This window comes from Cynocephalus volans, chromosome 2 (genome assembly GCF_027409185.1).
Source record: "Cynocephalus volans isolate mCynVol1 chromosome 2, mCynVol1.pri, whole genome shotgun sequence".
Taxonomy (NCBI): domain Eukaryota; kingdom Metazoa; phylum Chordata; class Mammalia; order Dermoptera; family Cynocephalidae; genus Cynocephalus; species Cynocephalus volans.
The window spans coordinates 52847000-52869289 of NC_084461.1; the positions used below are offsets into that span (position 1 = coordinate 52847000).

Here is a 22290-nt window from a genome sequence, read left to right on the forward strand (position 1 = left end):
CTATTTGCTGAGCAGTTATGTAAAGGTACTTCATAGGTACATTATCTCATCTGACACTTTCTAATATTTCTCTGAGTCTTATCGGTATATCCATTTTATAGATGAGGAAACTGAAGGACAAAAATGTTTAATACCATGCTCAAGATCATGGAGTAAATGACAGCTGCTTCTTGAAACTAGATCTGTATTTCAAAGACTGTGCATTTTAAAATAAGTATGATCACAGCACTAGAGATAGTATTTGAGATTGGGGACTATTTTCAAAATTGAATATTTGGGCTGAGTTTTTAAAGGACGGACAAAAGTTAGCCAGGGGAAGGTGAGAATGCACAGGGAACAGCACTCGCAAAACCAAGATACAAAGATGTTTAAGGAAGAAAAAGAAATAGTGGGGAGTAAATAGGGACTTAATGTAAAAGGTCTAAAGTGTTATGCTAAGGAGCAGGAGTGGTCACTAAAGAATCAAAATAACCATTTTGCCCTCATTTTTGTCGTCTCTCCAAGCTGTGATTACACAGCAGTATAGATTGGAGACATTCATGGGCTCCACATTTAGCTGGACCCTGCCCAGCCAACTTCTCTTTAATTCTGTCTAATCTTCTCCCATAATCGTAAAGGATCGTCAAACCTTCACAGTTCTTCTCAGGCCCCCTGTCCTACCGTCCCCACAACTCCTTCTAAGCAGAAGATCTTGCCTTTTTCTTCACAGAAGAAATGTAAGATCACCTAAAGGACACTCGTCTTTCTGAGTCTCTATTCCAGACACTGTTCTACACACTGGGGATTCAGCAGTGAGCAAAACAAAATGGAACTTACATTCTAATGGGGGAAAGCAGACATTAGGTCAGGTGGTGATTGTGAAGGAAAAAAAGCAGAGGAGATAGAGATCAACAGGGTGGATGGGAGAGGCTCTTTCACGTAGCTTGGTCTGGGAAGGCTCCCTGATGAGGATGATTTGATCAAAGATCTGAAAGCACAGACTTGGAAATGTTCACATCACTTCTGCTCACACTAGCAGTTTCTGCTAATTAACTGAAGGGCAGTGAGTGAGGAAAGCACGAAGGAATGGTGAATGGAAGTACGGGGGTGTAATAGGAGGAAAAAGGGGTTCAATTTTTATTAGGAATATTTATGTGGATAAGTCAGGGAGAGGCTGGAGTTTTCAGGTGAGGAAATAATTCTACTAGTTGGTGGGAAAATGGTTTAGCATTAAATTCATAGCTGAATCTGTCCTACACAGGATCACTCTTTCCATAGTTTAGGGTACTACAAAAAATAAGTTGACCTTTGTTTAGAGGGTAGATAGGGATGGCAATAAGGACAGAAACCAAATAATAATCTGCTCTAGGAGTAAAATAACAAGACCCTCCTGGAAATGGCCACACATTCTAAGCTACATAAAATTAAATGTCTGAGTGGCTGTGCATATTTAGTTTTTCTAGAGTCCAAATTGATATTTATCTTAGCATGTCCTTGAACCACCTGTGTCAGAAACACTAGGGCATGTGTTATGGGCTGAATTGTGTTCACTCAAAATCCATATGTTGAAGCCCTAACCTCTAGTGCCTCAGAAAGTGACTATATTTGGAGATAGAGCTTTTAAAGAGGTAATTAAGTTAAATTGAGGTCATTAGAATGGACCCTAATTCAATCTGACTGGTTTCCTTTTAAGAAGAAGAAATTTGGATACACAAACAGACACCAGGGATGCATTCACTCAGAGAAATCCCATGTGAAGACAGTGATAAGGCAGCCATCTGCAAGCCAAGGAGAGAGGCTGCAGGAGAAACCAAACCCACCGACTCTTTGATCTTCGTTGTCCAGCCTGCAGAAGTGTGAGAAAATAAATTTCTGTTGTTTGAGCAACCGAGTTTGTGGTATGTTGTTATGGAAGCCTTAGGAAACTAATAGAGCACATAATAAAAATTTAAATTCCAACTGGTTAGAGCACAGCCTTGTAACACCAACGTCACAGGTTCAGATCCCTGTACCAGCCAGCCACCAAAAAAAAAAAAAAAAGAAGAAGAAGAAGAAGAATTCAAATTCCCAAGTCCTACCCTAAACATTCTGGATCAGAATCTCTAGGATTGGGCCCTGGAAAATGCATTCTTAATAAGCCCTCTAGGAGATTTTGAAGCACACTTAAAGTAGGGTTTTACTACTGAAGGAGTTACAGACATGCCACCAAAAATATGTTGATTTGACATATTGATTATTTTGAGCTGAAGGCACTTGAGAAACAGTAGTTGCAGAAAGGGCTATCTGATTTGCCCTTTTGTACCCAATAGCAAGCCATAAAAATTCCTTTGAGAAAGATGATGTATTGTTCTTTTACCTGTCCGTAATCCTGCCAACTGGGCCAATTGTTGGGGTAGGGCTGGGTCTGGAGCTCACAGACCCCTCAAGCCCATTCACAGGCTGGGTCACAAACCCATCACATGCCAGGCTTGGTACCCAGACCTCTCACACGCCAGGCTGGGTCCCCAGACCTCTCACACACCAGGCTGGGTCACCAGACCCCTCACATGCAGGTCTACGAGCTAGGTAACTGGCCAAAAGTTCCTTGGAGCCATAGGTTCGAAAGCATAGCCGTGCATGTGAATGCTCAAGGCACATGCCAGCCAAGCCACAGCGCAGCGCAGCGCAGGCACACTAACTCCACCCACACACACAATTTGCTTACAAAGAATGCACTGCACTACCCCCAACCAACTGGGCAGGTGAGGGGGCCTGATTAAATTATTCTATTTTCCCAACAGATTCTATTTTCCCTGTAGTCAGACAAGAAAATAACCTTGTCACCAGAGACTGGGAATTGATTCTGCAATGGTTCTGTACAAATAAACTTGCTAAAATAACCTTTATCATCCCACTAGCTTTATGCCACCCATATATCTCCTAGTTATTTCCCCACAATTTACTGCCCCTAGCCCAAATGCCTTTGTCTTGTCATTCCTTCACAAATTTATCATTTTTTGTCTAAAAAGTATAAAAGCTTTCTGCTTCAGCCAATCTGGTCTTTACCCTCTTATGGAGGTTTCCCATGTAATATAAAAATTAATAAAACATGTGTTTTTCTCCTGTTAATCTGTCTTGCGTCAATTACTTTTTGTTTGCTTTTAGGTTTTTTTTCTTTTTTGTAATTTTTAAAATTAAAAAAAATTTTTGTCTTATGTCAATTTAATTCTTAGACCCAGCCAAAGATTCCAAGGGGTAGAGGAGAACTTCTCTTTCCCAACACTATTTTCTGCACTAAAAATACATAGCTGATAGAATAATTTCTATACAAATGAAGAGGATGGGGAAGGCCATCATCATCAATACAGAGAAATTGTTCTAATAATTGGAATCTCAGTATTCTGGCCAAATTTCATCCATTTTTTTTTTTTTTTGTTAGTATCAAGACAGCATTCCAGAAATGAAAAAAAGTTAGGTGCTGAGATATGAGTGGCATTGAAAAAAACTGAGCATTGGGGGTTTGGATCCCTGCACCTGCCAGGCACTAATAAATAAATAAATAAATAAATAAATAAATAAATAAATAAATAAATAAATAAATAAATAAATAAATAAGCAAGCAAGCAAGCAAGCAATCATTGGAAATTATCTTGGAATATATCTGAGTTGTCTTTGCAGCCATCATTAGCTTTGTAAGTATAAAAAATACTGTTATGCTTCTTTGCTTTATGTTTATATTCTTTGTTAATTATTTTTCAATTTGAGTGTGCACAATTAACTTTTGCCATTATAGTTTTTTGTTATTAATAAAATGTAACTTGAAAAAGAAGTATAACAGCATTTTCTTTGGTAGAAGAGGCTTTGGTATAAGAAAATTTAAATTTACAGCATCCTTGAAATGATAATATTTTAAATGTGCCAGGGAAAAGCAAAAATAAATTTTAAAAAAAGGAACAAAACAAAACAAAACAAAATGTGCCAGAGAATATAATAAAGAATATAAATAAAATGATGTGAACATTTTCTAGTGTAAAATATAGTTCCTTAGAGAATTTTTAATTATTTACTAAGAATGTTTGAGGGCTGGCTGATTAGCTCATTTGGTTAGAGCATGGTGCTGATAACACCAAGGTCCAGGGTTTGATCCCTGAACCAACCAGCCACACACACAAAAAAATTAAATAAAATAAATGTTTGAATTTTGCATTTGTAACATAGATGCATTACTGTAAAAAAAAGGCCATAATTCAGTTGCACAATATAAAACAAAATCAAATTAAAATCCAATTTATAGAACAATGAAATATTGTTATTGTGAAAATATTCAAATATACATGCAAAATGAAGTGATGCCCCAGGGCAATTTTAAAGAATACCTAGAGATTTCATTTCCACAATACTATCTAAATGTTAACAGAAAAATGTGATAAAATTTGGTTGAGAGAAATAATGTACCTTGAATACTATGAAAAAGATTCTTCTATAAACATGTTCTAATTTTCTCAGATCATCATAAATACTATCTTAAATTAATAAAATTAAGAAAACGCTCTCTGTTTAATACCAGCATGAGTCTAAGCATTGTCAGTGAATATTTAATTATAATCAATACCTTCCAAAAGCATTTGTCAGTTAAGTGTTTTCATATTATTACCATTGTTAAAAGATAAACTAAGGCATGTTAAATTGTAAGGAGTTTATTTGAGCAGGTAGTTATTCATGAATGGAGAAGTTCCAGACTGCAGGCAGTTTCGGACTCCGCTGAAAGAGCATCAAGGGAAGGCTTTTAAAGGGCGAACACGGAAGCAATGCAAAAAATATGTTTGGTCGAAGTGGAGCAGTAGCCTTATTTGGATCATTTCAGTGGAAAGTTCCCAGACAGAGGTTAGTTGGCGATTTCTGATTGGGTAAGCTTAAGTTTTGTTTTGTTTTTTAAATTCGATTTTATTTATATTTATTTTTGTGGGGTGCAATGTGTTGTTTCAATACATGCATATACTGCATAATGATTCCCTTAGGGTAGATATCATAGCTTTGTACCCGTTAATTCACTCCTAATCTTCCCCCCTTCCTTACCGCTCCCAGCCTCTGGTACCAGTATTCTACTCTCTACTTTTAGGTGTTTTTTTTTTTTAGTATATGTGCTGCCGAAGCGAGCACTGGGTGTTTTTTTTTTTTTTTTTAAACACACACAGATTAACATCCTTATTGCAAAAAGAGCTCTTAAAAGTGAATCAGAAAAATCTAAGAAATATGGTAAAGGACATGAGCAGGTAAGTCACACACTCCAAAGAAACACACGTGGTTAATGAGTACGTTCTAAACTCTGGCTGTGGGTGGGGGCGGGCTGGCTCGACCGGTCCCGGGATCCCGGGCATGGGCTGTTTCCGTTGCTGGCCTGGATGACAAGTTTAAGTTTTGTTTTACTGTTTACACTGAGCTGGGTTTTGGTTTACTTATGTAGGAGCCTATACTGCTGGAGCAGCCTCAGTGTAATGGCTTCCCAATTAATCAACACCTGCCATAGTTTGAATGTATCCCGCAAAAGTTAATGTGTCGGAGACTTAATCCCCAATGCACCAGTGTTGGGAGGTGGGGCCTAATAAGAAGTGATTGGGTCATTGGCTGGGCCCTCATGAATGGATTAATGTCATTATCTCCAGAGCGTATTGTGATAAAGGGGTCCAGCCTGGTGCCTCTCTCTGTCTTGGGTGCTCACTTCTACCTTCTGCCACAGGATGACCTCAGCAAGACCATGCTCTTAGAATTCCTAACCTCCCAAACTGAGCCAAATAAACTCCTTTTCTTTAAGAATTACCCAGTCTGTGGTATTATGTTATAGCAAGAAAAAATGAACTAAGACAATACCGTAGAATACCTTATATCATGCTGCAAAATGAAGTGTTTTGAAGCTTTCCAAATACAAAAAAAAAAAAAAAAAAAAATTGTCGTGGTACTTAGAATTCTATTTGTGGGTATAATAGTGTCTATTTTTATACCATAATTTTTATATTTATATATTATATTTTTGTATTACATCTTATGGTTTTCAAAATGCTTTCCACACAAGTTGTTAGGGCAAATATAGATTACTCTGTTTTATATTTGAGGAAATTGAGTATCAAAGAAATTGGAGGTATTTGCTCAAGGTCCTTCAGGTGGTAGGTAGCATAGGTAGGGGTGGAAACCAGAGCCCTTGTTAACAGAACACCAGCCTGCTTCTTGTGGCTCTGTTGGTTTCTTCTGGCTGAATGTTGGCATCATAGTCAATTGCCCTCATCATTGGTCAATGAATAGGGAAACAAAAAGATACAAGCTTCTTAAGTACAATTTAATCAATTAATTAATTATTTTATCTTTTATTTTTTAAAGGTGACTGGTAAGGGGATCTTAACCCTTGACTTGGTGTTGTCAGCACCACGCTATCCCAAGTGAGCTAACCAGCCATCCCTATGTACGGATCTGAACCCATGGCCTTGGTGTTATCAACACCACACTCTCCCAAGTGAGCCACGGGCTGGCCCTTAAGTACAATTTAAATCAGTTTTACTTTTTAATGACAATCCAATGTGAGATTCAGTCGATTCTAAAGTATGAAGTTAAAAAATTAAATCTTTGAGTACCATGACTTTAAGAATAACATATGTCCAAAGCAACAATGACAGAGGTGTGTAGTAAGCATGGGGACAAATTAAAATTTGTCCTGGTCCTCAAAGACAGAACAGCTACACTGAAGGAAAAAAAAAAAAAAAACCAGACCAAAAACTTAACTCATAAAATTCCTGGAACATAGAGAAAGTAGAATGAAGGTGAAAAAATTACCTGTAATCTCATTATGCTTGGATAACTTCTATGAACATTTTTGTTTGTTTGTTTTAGCAACACATGTTTTTACATAGTTGAGGTCATGCTGTACATACAATTTACTGCTGGGTTTTTTTTCATAAAATACAGTAACATAAAAGCATTTTTCTAAGTTTTCACACACTCTTGATCATCAATATTGAAAGCTGATGCAGAAGCTTTCATCTTGTGAATGCATGAGTTTACTAAATCATTCCTATGCCATTGTTCCTGTAAAAAATAGAGCTGTACACATTTTAGGGCATATGTGAAAAATATTTTCTATACTTTGGATTATTTCCCTAGTATAGATTTCCAATAATGGAATTATTTAGTCAAACTATACAAACATTTTGTCTTTGGATATGTAAGAGGATACTTCATGGAAGGATTCGTGTTCTCTTTTTTTTTTCCTTTTGGTGACTGGTGGGTTCGATGATCTGAACCCTCGACCTTGGTGTTATACACCACACTCTAACTAACTGAGCTAACCAGCCAGCCCTATATACTCTTTCAATTCTATTTTTCCGTGAAACTTTTGAAGTACCCGCATATCGACAAATTATTTTCTAAAACAGTTGAATCAATATGAAAAAAACAAACATTTTAACTTATACTTGCTAGTATAGGGTATTCTTATGTTCCTTTTTCCAAACTAGAAATAATTGTATTTATTATTTTTGTTTGATTATTCAAATAATACTTCAACATTACAAAAAAATTTAGATAATACTGAATGATTTTATAAAGTGAAAGCCACCACCCAGAGTTCACATCTATTAACATATTGGTGTGTATTTTCAAAGACTTTTTGATATACAAAACTCTTCAAACCTCCTGTTCTTAGCTAAATATGATGAACATCTTTTAATGTTAGTGAATACCAACCCGCATCACAATTGTTGAGAAGTGGATAGTGCTCCATTGTGTGAACATCCCATAATTAATATTATAAACAAAAATGAATCTGCTATGAATTATATTAGCAAAGGCAGATCAAATAGTTTCTCAAAGACTTAATTCTTTCCTAATTCTGTATGTTGTAAACATCTAGTGAATTAATTTACAAGCATCTAATGAACTATATTAAAATATAGGGTTTCCCAAGACCCAATTTTACACAAGTTACAATGATAAATGAAGTGTAGGTGTTGTGACACCAAGAGTTCAGATCTCTGTACTGGCCAGCCACCTTAAAAAAAAAAAAAAAAAAAAAGGGCCAGCCCATGGCTCACTTGGGACAACACCAAGGCAATGGGTTCGGGTCCCCATATAGAGATGGCTGGTTAGCTCACTTGGGAGAGTGTGGTGCTGACAACACCAAGTCAAGGGTTAAGATCCCCTTACTGGTCATCTCTTTAAAAAAAAAAAAAAAAAGGAGTAGGAAGCGAAGCAAATTGGAAAAGCCTATGACTTGGGAGCATGTATTAGTTTTCTATTGCTGCTTGAATAAATTAACCACAAACTTTGGGGTTTAAAACATAAATTCATTATCTTAGAGTACCAGAGGTTGGAAGTCTAAAATCATCTGTAGGGCTGAGTTTCTTCCAGAGACTGTACAAGAGATCACTTTCCTTGACTCCTCTAGCTTTCATAGGCTGCCCCCACTCCTTTGGCTCATGGCCTCCATATCACTCTGACCTCTACTTCCATGGTTACATTTTTCTTCTTTCTAACACTCTTGCTTCTCTTTTACAGGGAGATGGAGTTTGAATGTGTTGTCCCCTCCAAAACTCATGTGGAAATGTGATCCCCAATGTGGCAGTGTTGGAAACTGATTGAGTCATGGGGGTAGGTCCCTCATAAATGGATTAATGCTCTCCCTGGGGGAGGGGGAATTAATGAGTGAGTTTTTGCTCTATTAGTTCCTGTGAGAGCTGGTTGCTTAAAAAGACTCTGGCAAGGCCGGCCCGTGGCTCACTCGGTAGAGTGTGGTGCTGATAACACCAAGGCTACGGGTTCGTATCCTATATAGGGATGGCCGGTTTGCTCACTGGCTGAGCGTGGTGCTGACAACACCAAGCCAAGGGTTGAGATTCCCTTACCGGTCATCTTTTAAAAAAAAAAAAAAAAAAAAAAAAGACTCTGACACCTTCTTCCTCTCTCTTGCTTCCTCTCGCCATGTGATCTGCTTGTACCCGCTGGCTGCCTGCTACTTTCTGCCTGAGGCCTGTGCCAGATGCAGCTGTCCCAGAATAGTAAGCCTAATTAACCTCTCTTCTTTATAAATCACCCAGTCTCAGGTAGTTCTGTTATAGCAACACAAAACGGACTAAAACACAGGGCCCTAGTGATTACACTGGGCCCATAGGATAATTCAGGATAATCTTCCCATATTAAGATCCTTAATGTAATCACATTTGCCACATAAAGTAACATATTCACAGGTGTTAGGGATTAAGACGTGGACATCTTATATTCTACCTACCACAAAATGTATATTTTTTATGTATGTATGTATGTATTTATTTTTAAATTTTTATTGAATCATAATTGATTTTACATATTTTTGTGTTTCAAGTGGAGATACGTTGATCAAATCAATATTACTAGTGTATATATTGTTACAAATTGCACTTACTTTTTGTGCCCCTTGTCCGATCACTCCCCAGTCCCCTTCCTCTCCCCCTCCCCCCTCTAATTACCCTAGATTTCTTCCCTCCTTCTGAAAGAGTAATGGTTACTCTATTGATTTGTTGCCTAGATGATCTGTCCAATACTGAGAGATGTGTTCAGTTCTCCCCATATTATCATAGAGCAGATCCTTCTGTCACTCCGGAATGGGCTTTGTGGAGAGAGACATCTTCTTCTTTTCTTTGGTCTCTGCTGTTGATTCTCCTTGTATCAATGCACTCCAGTGGCTGGCGGACCATCTGCACAGTGGTTGTCGTGTCTAGCCACTTTTACGGCAGCCGTGGTTCCTATGGTGGCTGTGGTGGGCCACCCACATGGAGGTGATGTTTTTGGAATGCTCCTTACCTAGTTGCAGGTGGCTCTCAGCTGCATTCCTCAGGACCCTGGGCAGGCCCTGAGGTGCTGGCAGTGTACCTGGTTGTGGAGGGGGCCTGATCCCTGGCTACAAGCCTCAGGACCCTGGGTGGGCCCTGAGGGGCTGGTGGTATGCCTGGTTGTGAGACAGGGATCTGGTCCCTGGCTCCAGACCTCAGGTCCCTGGGCAGGCCCCGAGGCGCTGGTGGTGTGCCTGGTTGTGGGATGGGGGTCCAGTACCTGGGTTGGAACTAATTTTTTTCCTTTGCTTACTTCTAAAATAGGGGAACTTCCTGTGAGGACCAGTACTTGAGCTCTGTGGTTTGGCTAAATTGCTGGTTTGCTGCTGCTTCCCTAAGGAAGGCTTTTTGTGGAGCTCAGGGTTTAATGGTTGACCTTATAGGTACTTCTGGCTCTCCAGAGACCTGGTGCACCTCAGTTGTGTAGAAACTCTGATCTGGGCCTGAGTCTTTTCATCAAATTGCACCCCATGTGATTCTATATTCCTGACCAGTCTCCTCTGAGTGGTCCTATGCTGATTGGGGCCAGATCAGCTGTCCTTCCTATGTTGCAGTGTTCCCCTGGTGGGCCTGTCTCCTCCACCACCAGTGCTGCAAACACTTCCCAAGGGATGGGCCATGTGCTGGTCCCTTGTGGTGACTCACAGGCCTCCGAGTGGCTCCTTCTTTTCAGTTGTTGTGGCTCCTTGCTCCTATGTGGGTCCATGGGAACCCTATTAGTGGTCTTGCTGGCCTGGGGGCCACCAAGGCCCTCTTCTCCCCTGCTGCTTCCAAGCAATGCCATACAAAGGGCACAGCTGTGGCTTTTGCCAGCTCCTGCTCTGTGCTCAGCAGCTCTGGCCTCAAAGCAGTCACAGAACGAAATGGTTGAAGTCGTTTTTTCTTACTATCACTGTGGCTTCTCCCGCCTTCATGCACTCCGCTGGTCTCTCCTCCTCTTCCCCTGAGCTCAAGTGAACCCAGCTTGGCTGTTTTTGCTTTTTTATAGTTGTAAGTTGATTCATGGGAGAGAGTGATGCTGAGGACTGTCTATTTTACCATCTTGACCAGAAGCCCACAAAATGTATGTCTTAAGTTGAGTCTGTGCTCTTTCACTTAAGAACTTGAATTTGAACAAATGTCTTCCATTGTGTAGATGTACCACATTTTCCGTATCCACTCATCTGATGATAGGCATTTGGGCTGGTTCCAACTCTTGGCTATAGTAAAGAGTGCTGCGATAAACATTGGGAAACAGGTATACCTTCGACTTGATGATTTTCATTCCTCTGGGTATATTCCCAACAGTGGGATAGCTGGGTCGTATGGTAGATCTATCTGCAATTGTTTGAGGAACCTCCATACCATTTTCCATAGAGGCTGCACCATTTTGCAGTCCCACCAACAATGTATGAGAGTTCCTTTTTCTCCGCAGCCTTGCCAGCATTTATTGTTCATAGTCTTTTGGATTTTAGCCATCCTAACTGGGGTTAGATCCGGGGGGGGGAAGAAGATATAACAACCACAATTATTTGAAGTTAATACGACAAGCAAACAGAAAGGACATTGTTGGGGGGGAGAGGGGGAGGGAGAAGGGAGGGAGGTTTTGGTGATGGGGAGCAATAATCAGCCACAATGTATATCGACAAAATAAAATTAAATAAATAAATAAATAAATGTCTTAATTCCTATGAGCATCATCTTTTAATCTGTAAAATTAGTAAAAGGATACCATTCATATAGAGTGTTGATGATGATTAATAAAATAAATTATATAAAATGTCTCAAATTCAATGCTAGGCACTTTAAAAACACTTAGAACAGTAGCTGACACATAGGAAATATTTAGTTCAAGTTAGTAATAATGTAATCATTGAAGCAAAATGAGTTGTATTGTTATTGTGGTGGTTTGTTTTCTTGGAACTTACATGAGACTTATGGGCGAGGAAAACCAGTGTTTCTCTAATTTAGCATTTACTTAATCAACTTTTTGCTCTTCTTTTTCAGTTCTCAACCATATGTGGAAGAAAGCATTGAATTTATATTAAGATTTCAGTTGTATCCTGAAGACATCCAACAATGATTTAACTTAATTGTTTTTTGCATTTTTTTTCAAAAAACCTGAGAATATAAGAATATAGCAATAAAATGCAGTAGAATAAGATTATTTATCCATTTGTACATATATGTTTGTGCATAGTATGTGACTAGATTTTACATTCATAGCAGCTGAAGCTAAGAACCTCCAAATGCATCTTCATTTGGGATCCTGGTACTGTAAGCAAAATACGTATATGTGCATGTTTCTAAGTTATAGCTTTTCTTAGATTTCGAAAGGGTCCATTATCCCAAATGAAAGAGATCTCTTGTAAACCACTTTTTTCATTTTATTTTGAATTACATAAAAATGTATTTTTGCTTTATTTTGTATTCCTTACAGCCTTGTAATTAAACATGTCATCTATTGATTGGCAGCACTGGCATCACCTTGGAGACTCATTAGAAATGAAGACTCTCAGGACCCACTTCAGACCAAATGAATCAGGACCTGTGTTTTTAAAAGATCTCCATGTGATTCTATGCACTTAAAACTTGAGAATACTATCTTTCAATAAAATCAGAAGATACAGTTAAGCCAACTGAAAATAAAGCACAATCACAATACCATCCAATTAGTGGCAAATTCTGTGAGTATTTCGGCATTATGGGACTATATGGAACATAATTTTTAACCCACGCTTTTTGCAATGCATTTTGAATGTGTATGTCAACAAATGCACTTCAACATAATTTTAAATGGCCAATTTGTATTTTATTATGTATGGATGGATAATGATTTAATCATTTTTCTTTAGTGGTCACTGCTTATTTATTTTTATCTGAGAGGTTCACACCAAAATATCTTTTTGCTTTAAAAAAAGCCTTTCTGTGGTAAACATCCCCGTAATGCAGAGCTTATTATTGCTTGGTTCAAATCCTGACACTGCTATTTACTAGCTCTTTAAGCCTAGGCAGGTTACTCGCCTTCCTTGTGCTGCAGTTTCTTCATCTGTAAAATGGCCATAAGGAAAGCACCTACCTCATAGGGTTGTTCTGAAGATTAAAATAGATGACTCATCTGAGGATTTTAGAACTCTATCGGGCAGATTCTAATGGAGCAATAGTGTTTTGTATTATTAATCCTTATGAACACTCAGCTACTTCCTTATCCTTTTATTCATTTAAGCTTACTTTTTGGGGGGCTGTCCCATACGGGGATCACGAACCTTTGATCCTGGTACTACAACACCGTGCTCTAGCCAACTGAACTAACCCGCCAGCCCTCTTTTTAAACATAAGAAAATTTAGTTCACCTAGTAGCAGAGCCAGGCAGAACTGGATTGATATTCTTTTAAATCTTCCATCCTTGTTAACGCTCTGGAGCAGAGCGCCCAACAAGTTCAGGAACTCAAAAACTAAGTATTCGTTGCGGGGAGGGTTGACGCATGGGAGTAAGATTCTTTCAATAATTCTTCTCTGCCGTGAGGGACCCGTAAAACAGTTTGGCAGTTGATAACTAGAATAGGGAGGGTAAAATGGTTCTGAATGAAGCTTCTATCAACCCAGGAGACAACTGATTTTCCAGGTGGTGGGACCACGCGGACCTAAGGTTTCCACGGTTACAGATCGCGCTAGCCCCGTCTCCCCGTTGTATACTGCGCAAGCGCACACAGCTGATTTGGCCACCTGGCGCCTCTGGGTTTGAAGAGTAAGCCCCTCCCTCCCCTTCCTGCCGTTGGCCTATCGCCTTCTCCCTTTGCCTATCCCGGGCGCGCTGGCTGTCTCTGACGTACTATTCGTGCGTCCGCATAGTTTGGAGCCGCGACTCTGAACATGGCGCGTTCCTAGAAGCCGCTTTCGGCATCAGTAGGCGGCGGCGTGTGGACTGGCAGCGTGGGGCGCGGGACCAACCGACGCCACTTCGTGTTGGGAAGTGGGAGCGGGAGGGCCGGGCTATTCCGGACCGAACCAAACGGTGAGGCCGCCGCCCGAGAGCCACAGCGCGAGGAGTGGGTTGGGAAGCCGAGACCCGAGAGGTGAGGGAGGAACGTGGGGCTACCGGGAGGCGAAGAATAGCAGTACCGAGGTGAGGGCGGCCTGCAGGCTTGGCTCTCTGCAGCTGGAGGCTCGCCGAGGCAGCCTGGGAGCGGGAAGCACGGTCGCGGAGGAATCAGGGTGTGGGCTAGCAGGAACTGTGCCAAGCTGAGCAGAGAGGATGGTACCCATTGTGGCCGCGGTTGCGGGCCCGGGTGATGTATTTGCCCTTGAAGGAGAGGTGGTGCAAATTTTGAGAGAACGTGGTTATTTTTAGTATAAATCCTGTGTGAGTTGTTATTGCACACACGATTTTGCTGCTGATAGCAATACTGTGAAAGCTTTAAACGTTAGAACCTTCTTTGCCTTTAATAAAAAAGTAAGTTATACATGTTCATTGAGCTTCACGATGAGGTATGGCTGCCAGTGTTCAAGCTCAGCGACTCCTGCTTTATATTTGGGAGTATTTGTGATTCAGCAAGATTATTTTGCGGCCCATTGCATTTGTCGTTTTGGAAATTCTTTTGTGACATGGTAGTGAATGGGAGAAGTACTCCTGTCTCAAAGTGATTTGACTTAATAGCAAGGATTGGTAAAATTGCCTGTTGGTGCCAAGGTTGCAATTGACATACCTCTCCACCGCAATTTAAACGAGCTCAGTTGCAGTGTGCTTGAGATTTGGTTATTTTTCAGAACGGAGTAAGGAAAGGGCAGTTTGCAGCCGCAGTGCCTTTTTTTTTTTTTTTTTTTAAAAAAAAAGACCTTCAATAGGGATTTCCCTTTTCCATTTTCACGTTATTTCAAACTTCTCTGTTCTGTACAGAGGCTTCTGGTTAAGGGCAGAGTGACTGTACTGTATGAGACATCCATTGCCTGACAGCTTTTCTTACATCTTTTGTCACTGAGGAAGATTTCGGTGAAATTAGAAAGAAAATTTCCTATTGCTTTTGATAGGATTGTGGAATTCTTCCCGCTGGAACTTAGCACAGGGTATAGGAGAAACAATTGAATTGTAGCAATGGTTTGTGTTCATATATTATAGTCCCAGGACAGGAGGGCCGTCTCTACCCTAGGTACACTTCCTAAAGCTGAAGAGAATCCTCACTACAGATGAATTTGTTTGTGATAACACGGTTGGAGTTTCTAAACAAACATGTAAAGATTATTTGGGAATTGATAGGAAAATCTTTAGATTTTGTGACATTCTGAATCAAACCAGAATGCAAAATAATCCTTCTAGGTATGTGGCAGTTAAAATATACTGAAGGGCTGGCTGGTTAGAACGTGCTGCTGATAAGACCAAGGTCCAGGGTTCTATCCTTGTACTGGTCGGTTGCCCAAACAAAACAATATACTGAAGATTTTTCCACAAATAAATATATGTATTTTTCCAGAAATAGAAATATTCATATTTTGGGAACAGTATTATGTTTGATTAGTTGGATGTTGACCTTTATGTTGTATGTATGTATATACATGTGTGTTTGTATTTAATCTCACTTCTCCTAATTTAGTGTTATTGATGGTAGTATTATTTTACTGGTTATTGAATCTGATTCATCTAGTTGAAGAAACTGAGGCCCAGAACTTGCATAAGTCACACATATCTAGATTCACAACCCAGGTTCTGACTCATTCCAATGTTTTTCTTTTGCCGGTCACTGCCAGAGTTCATTATGTTAGAACTGAACTAAAACTTTCATGAATGACATTTACGCATTCATTTAACAACAAGCATTTATTGAGTACTGGACAGGCAGTCCAACAATCCTGAGTGTCCCTAGTAATTGTTCCTGTTTTCCATGGTGGCTGTTAACCCACCACCTTCCTTCCTTTCTCTTTATTAAATAATTTTCCTTCTATTTCACAGAGGAAATGAAATATATCAGAAGGGAGCTTCTCTGTTTTCTGTTCTCTTTCACCTGCAAACATGTCTACCTCTCTCTGTCTATCTCTAATTGTGCTCTGAGTTTTTTCTCCTCAGGAGGAGTGTTTCCTCTCCCAGGGCTGCTATAACAAAATGCCAGAGACTGGGGAGCTTAAACAAGAGAAATTTATTTTCTCACAGTCTGGAGGCTGGAAGTCCAAGATCAAGGTTCAGATAGAGTTGCTTTCCTGTGAGACCTCTGTTTTTGGCTTGCAGATGGCCTTCCTCTTGCTGCCTCTTCATGTGGTTATTCCTTTGTGTACATGCAGCCTAGTGTTTTTTCCTCTAATAAAGACACCAGCCATATTGGATTAGAGTCCCACCCCAGTGGCCTCATTTTATTTTAATCACCTCTTTATAAACCTTAACTCCAAATACTGAGGGTAATAGGTTTAGCACTTGAAAGTATGAGTTTTGGGGAACACAATTCAGTCTGTAACACTCAGTTGTCTCTCTTTAGGGATAGTTCACCTGGCCCTAACTTATCAGGATTAAGCACATTTAAGTCTCTAATCTTAAAAATACTCTCCTCACCCTAGCTTTGCCTTCAGCTTTGTAATTATTTTCCTTTAGTTTCGTGAAAGAGTCGTGTGTATTCATTTTCTCCACCTCCTTATTACTTAGTCTTTTAAAAATATTTTGAAGTCTAGTAATCTATTGCAGTCACTGAATCTGATTGGGTGGTGGTTACTATTGATCTCTTTGTTGCTAAATCTAATGGAATTTTTTAAATCATTTGCCATTTTGTTTACTTGTTCCTCCTTGCAATTTTCTTCTTATGGTTCTGAGACACTGTATTCTTTTTATTTCCCTCTTAAGTCTGGACTGTAAACACATATATATTAAAATGTAAGGTAGTTAATAGTCTTTATTTGTTTTGTTTTTGGCAGCTGGCTGGTACAGTGTTAATAGTCTTAAACGGAAAAACTAAGAAGGATGTTGGGACCAGAGAGATTCTGAGTTGAGGGGTATGCTGTTTTAGATTGGTAGTCAGGGAAGACCTCTTTGAGTAGAGGACAATTTGAGCAGAGACTGAAATGAAGTTAAAGAGTAAGACATGCTAATATCTAGAAGCAAGAGCTTTCCAGGCAGAGGGAACAAACTGTACAAAGGAAGGATAAGACACATTTAATGTATCTATTTCACTAAACATGGACACATTGTCTCCAACTTGGTATTACTATAGACTGCTCCAAGAGTGTCCAGAGTAACAACTTTGTTGTCTCCTCCTCCTTGTACACCTGTGTGCAGTATTTTCTTTGGTTATAGCACCAGGTGTGAAACTGCTAGGTCAGAGGAGATATAGATATGTGTGTGTCTGTCCTGGTCATAGGATACACACAGATTTATACACATACTTAATAATTTCATTAGTCAGCAAGATTGCTCTCCAAAGTGGTTGTGCCAGTGTATTCTGGTGGAAAAGCATAGGGGTTTCTGTTTACATACATTCTTGCCAACACTGAATATTTCCAGACTGTGATTTTTGCCAGTCTGATGATTGTTAAGTAGTATTTCAATGCTTTTTAAATCCCTGTTAACTAACCAGTGAGATAGCTTCTCTTCTGATGTTTATTAGTCATTTGGTTTTTCCCTTCTGTGAATTGTCTATTTATATCCTTATCCAGTTTTCTTTTGTATTTCTTGTCTTTGTGATTCACAAGAGTTCCTTGTATATTTTATATTCTGTGTAGTAACCCTTCATTTTAGCCATTTAAAATTTCATCTCCTAATCTTCACCTTGTTAACTTTGCATATGGTATCTTAAATTAATTTTGGGCTGAAACAGAATAAAATAGGCTATAGACTTGATGTTGTATTTTGGTTCTTTCTCAAGTCTAAAGCTAAAGAAATGCCAGTTAATTTCACTTGAGGTATGGATAGCACTGTGATCAGTAAAACTGTGGTAACCTACAGAGAACACTGGGTTGGGACAAGAGTCTTGCATTCTAGGTTCCAGAAATGTCACTAATGAGCCTGTGACCTTAGAGAAGTTACAGTTTATCTCTTTAACCCCTTTGGCCACAGTTTCTTCATTCAGTAAAACAAAATGCTTAAACTAGATACACTTGCTGTTTAGAGAACTGATCTGGTTGGCTCCAAGGTGATAGAAAAATTATTTTAATGATAATATGAGGAATGGTTTTTAACTATAGGAACATTACTGGCCATACAGCCCATGCATGTTTGAATATATGGATTTTTTAAAATGCAGTGACTCTTTAGGCTGAACTCTCAGAACAAGAATGAGATTCTTCTAAGATACGGTGTTTTAGACAATGATGTCCTGGACTGGTAATTAGAAACTACCAGTCAAAGATGTCAGTATTTGGAGAGAACTGATGATCCCTTAGCTAGCAAAAGGTTTTGACTAAGTTTAGATTATTGGTTATAGTTTATTATTTAATTTGGGCATGGCTGTTATTCCGCTTCAGTGTCTTGCTTAAAATCAAGCTTACAGCTTTTCCTTCCTATTTGTTTGCTTTATATCAGTGAAGGAATTTTAAAAGCAATAAGCATAATTATTGTTCTTTAATAGCTTTTTGTACAGATGGGTTTTTTGTGTTTAAGATGTCAGAGGGTGGTAGTTGGGGGCTCACAGCTGGCACTACCTTGGTGGGGGTCATATTGTTTAGGATAAAGTTGGTTTAACTTTTCGTATTAGAGGGTGATGAGTCATGGGAGACTCCCATATATACCAAATAGACAAGAAGAGACTTATTTCAGTTTATCAAAGCCATTTTACTAAAAACTCTCAGTGAGACACAAATACTTGGGTTTGTTGGACAGGATTTCTTTTACAGCTGCCTTCTGCCCTTATATACTGCCTTCTTTCATAATATATATTTTACCAATTTATTTATTTTTTCTTTTTTGTGGGAGCAAGGAGCAGCTGGCTGGTATGGGGAGCTGAACCCTTAACCTTGGTGTTATTAACACTACTCTCTAATCAACTGAGCTAACCGACCAGCCCCTTTTACCCATTTATTTCTTTGTCCCCATTTATTAATTTTTCCCCGTTTATTTCTTCCCCCACTAGAAAATATGCTCCACAGGGCATGGATTTTTTTAATCTTATTTATTTATTTATATATTTAAATTTTTTTGGTGGCTGCTGGTATGGGGATCCAAACCTGTGACATTGTGTTATAAGTCTGTGCTCTGAGCAACTGAGCTAACCAGCCAGCTTTTTTGTCTTTTTTAGTTATTGATATATCTCAAGTGACTATAATAGTGTCTGGCATTTGTAGGTGTTCAGTACATATCTGTTTAATGAATAAATGTAGAAAAGTTTAATGCTAAACCAAGTAAATATCAGAAAGTTGATTGGAGAGCACAGGATTAGAACAAAAGGTGCTAGATATTCCCATTGAAAAGTATTATTAAATTTTTTGGCTTGATATGCCCTGTTTTCATATAGGAAGAGACTGAATGGACTGTTCATTCATTTTCTCAGTCATTCAGCCTACTGTTACTCTTATAGTGCTTTTTTTTTTTTTTTAGATATTTCTCTTTACTGCAATACAATTACTATTCTTCCAGAAACATTGTTCTTTGACTTCTTTCTGTCTCACCTTTTCTAAAAGTCAGCATGTCTTCCACTTTTAGAAATCGCAATTTATATTATTTGTTTATCATGTTTACTGAGCATTTGCTATATCCCTGACACTGATAGGTGATGGCATGTATATATAAATAAGAAACATTTCTTGCCTTTAAACAGTTAATGATTTTGTAGATGAGACACAAGTAAACAAGGAAATAAATGTAATAATAGAAGTGTGTGCTATATAGAACAGTAGCATGGGGGAAGGAGTGCTTTACGATCTAAGCGCAGTTAAAAATTTCCAGAGGAGGTGATGTCTACCGTGAGCAGCAAATTTAGTGATTCTGTGTCCATTAGCTGCCACTTTAAAAAACATACATAAAAGTAGATAGAATTGTATAGTGAACCCCCATCTACCCATCACCCAGCCTTAACAATTATCAACCTTATTTCATTTTTCTCTCCACCTGCTTCTCTAATTACAATGGTAGAAGATATAGAAGCTTGGTCAGATTCAGGTTTAACTTTTCTTTTTTTTTTTTTAAAAAAAGATGACCGGTAAGGGGATCTCAACCCTTGGCTTGGTGTTGTCAGCACCACGCTCAGCCAGTGAGCAAACCGGCCATCCCTATATAGGATCCGAACCCGTGGCCTTGGTGTTATCAGCACCGCACTCTACCGAGTGAGCCACCGGCCGTCCTAACTTTTCTTTTTTTTTTTTGGCAAGTAGGCTTTCTTTTAATTTAAGATTTTGGTTTCTCAAAGTAATAAAATGTCTTTTTCTAAATGATAACTTTTCAATTTGATTATCTTTGAACTCTTCTCTGGTCTTTACAGAAATTCATTTCTTTCTTGTCTTTGATGCATTGTCTTTCTCTAGTTTTCTTTTGACACTAGTTTTCATTTGACTCCAAGCAGTTTACCAATTTTCTAATATCTCCTGTCCATAATTCCCCAAGAATATGTTTTCTGGGGAATTGTTTATACATTTCACCAAAAGGCCACACTCCATTTAAGTTTTATTTGCTCAATGCCTATTCTTCCAGGGGAAAAATGGGGTCTTTCAAGTTGTCAGTGTCACTTTTGCAGTGGCTTGCATCTGGCTATTCTTTTTCTTCTTTCTGAAAATTTACCCTTCATTTAAACATGGAATACTGCAGTGAATCGCGAGGTGATTTCATTCCTCTCCTCATATCACTCTGCCTGTTCTTGTTCCAGTTTCTCACTCTCCTTTATGCTAAAACATTGATTACGTTATTACATTTTTAAGAATTCCTTCATATTTACTTTGATTAAAGCTCAAAAACACATTCATGTCTTCACCTTACATTTTGTTTTGGTAGAGAGTACTTTTAGTGATATAGTACTTCACTATAGAAGTGGAGGCAGTGCTGTAAGGAAGTTCTTTGGTTGTCATGTTTTGCTTCAAGGCGAGGTTTTCATTTTCATGTTTTGAGTTCCATCTTTCTTGCATTACATTATTCTTTAGACTCTTGTTGATTTCTTCCCCCCAGGAGCTCAGCATTCTTTTCCCTATCCTCTTGAACCATGAAAACTCTGGTACATTTTCCATATGGTTGTCCTGGGCAAGTGGTCACTGAGAATTCCAAAGTCTCTCTTTCCTTTAGCCCACCTTGAAGGGAAAGGAGGCTTGAAACGTACTCTATGGGGTGTGGTACTTATTCTTACCATCAGGTGGCACTGCAGATTACTCAATTTATTTTCTATCTTTAGGGATGGTACACTTAATAGTACTTTTTCTGGTAAAGAAACAAGTTGTGGAAACTGTCATGAAGAAGATTTAGAAATGAAAGTAAAGACACTATTGCTAACAAATATACATTTGTTTTCCTTTTATGTGATGGAAGTGTACTGTATACAATAAGTGAAACTTAAAGTTAATAATCAATAAATTAGAATTTTTTGGTTAGTTTGATTTTTCCCAGGCTGTTAAATACTATATTTTAATTTAATTTAATTTTAGTTATAATTTTATTTTATTTTTTTATGGCTGCCTGGAATAGGGATCTGAACCTTTGACCTTGGTATTATTAACACCGTGCTCTACCAACTGAGCCAACTAGCCAGCCTCATTAAATATTTTAAACTGTTGTCCTTATAAACGCCAAATAGTAGGAATATTAAGTGCCTCATAGAGATGGCTATTTGCAATTAAAACTGCTGTTTGATTACAAGACTCAGTTCCTTGAATGAGGAAAATTGTTTTTTTAAACATTGCCATCACAGATCTGACAGATATGTTTCAGTTTTGTTGCTTAATATGATAGAACAGTTACTACTTTTGCTACTGAAGACCAAATTCATAAGCTTTCTCTCCTAAACTTTTATGTTGAGAGTGCAATTACTGACCACATTATCTATTTAACTGTGGTATATTGAATATATTGCCATGATTTCTTGAAATATGCTTAATAAGAGAAATATATGATGATTTGCAGCTCTTGACAAGTTGGCATATTTTAGGAGTAGGGAAGAGAAATCAAGCAAATATCTAATTCCCATAGAAATATAATGCAGATATAAAATGAAAATTCTTGGCCTTTAAAAAAATTTTTTTAAATCATTAAAGTAAAATATGTGAACTATGAGAGTGATAACCTCTAGAGCTACCTTAATTCTACTGTCTATAATCTGATGTACTTCCTGCTTTTCTTGTATTTGTAGGCATTTTTATGTATTATACATATATTTTACATTGTAGTTTTTATAATATATTCCTCTAATTACAAAAAGACTGCGCTAAGAGAGTATTTTTAAGTTCTTACTGAGTTAAGCTAATTTAAGCTTGTAGTTTCCAAGTGCATTTCTACTGAATAGGAGTTTGTAGGTCCTTTGAACTCTTGAGTTGATGTGATATTTTAGGAGTAGGGAACAGAAAACAAGGAAGTAGCGCTCTCCTCCTTGATGTTATATGTTTTTTTGTGCCTTTTTTC

At 38.4% G+C, this 22290-nt stretch overlaps 1 protein-coding gene across 2 annotated transcripts in view; it reads left to right on the forward strand.

Moving 5' to 3' along the window:
* The first annotated feature begins 13654 nt into the window (after positions 1 to 13654).
* The window catches only part of IPO11 (importin 11), a 220119-nt gene continuing 211483 nt past the window's right edge, over positions 13655 to 22290 (forward strand). The window contains exon 1 of one of the 2 annotated variants that reach the window (XM_063086928.1): positions 13655 to 13864. The gene's annotated coding sequence lies outside the window, so the exon portion shown is untranslated. The remainder of the gene's footprint in view (positions 13865 to 22290) is intronic. The other variant, XM_063086929.1, reaches the window with a different exon arrangement.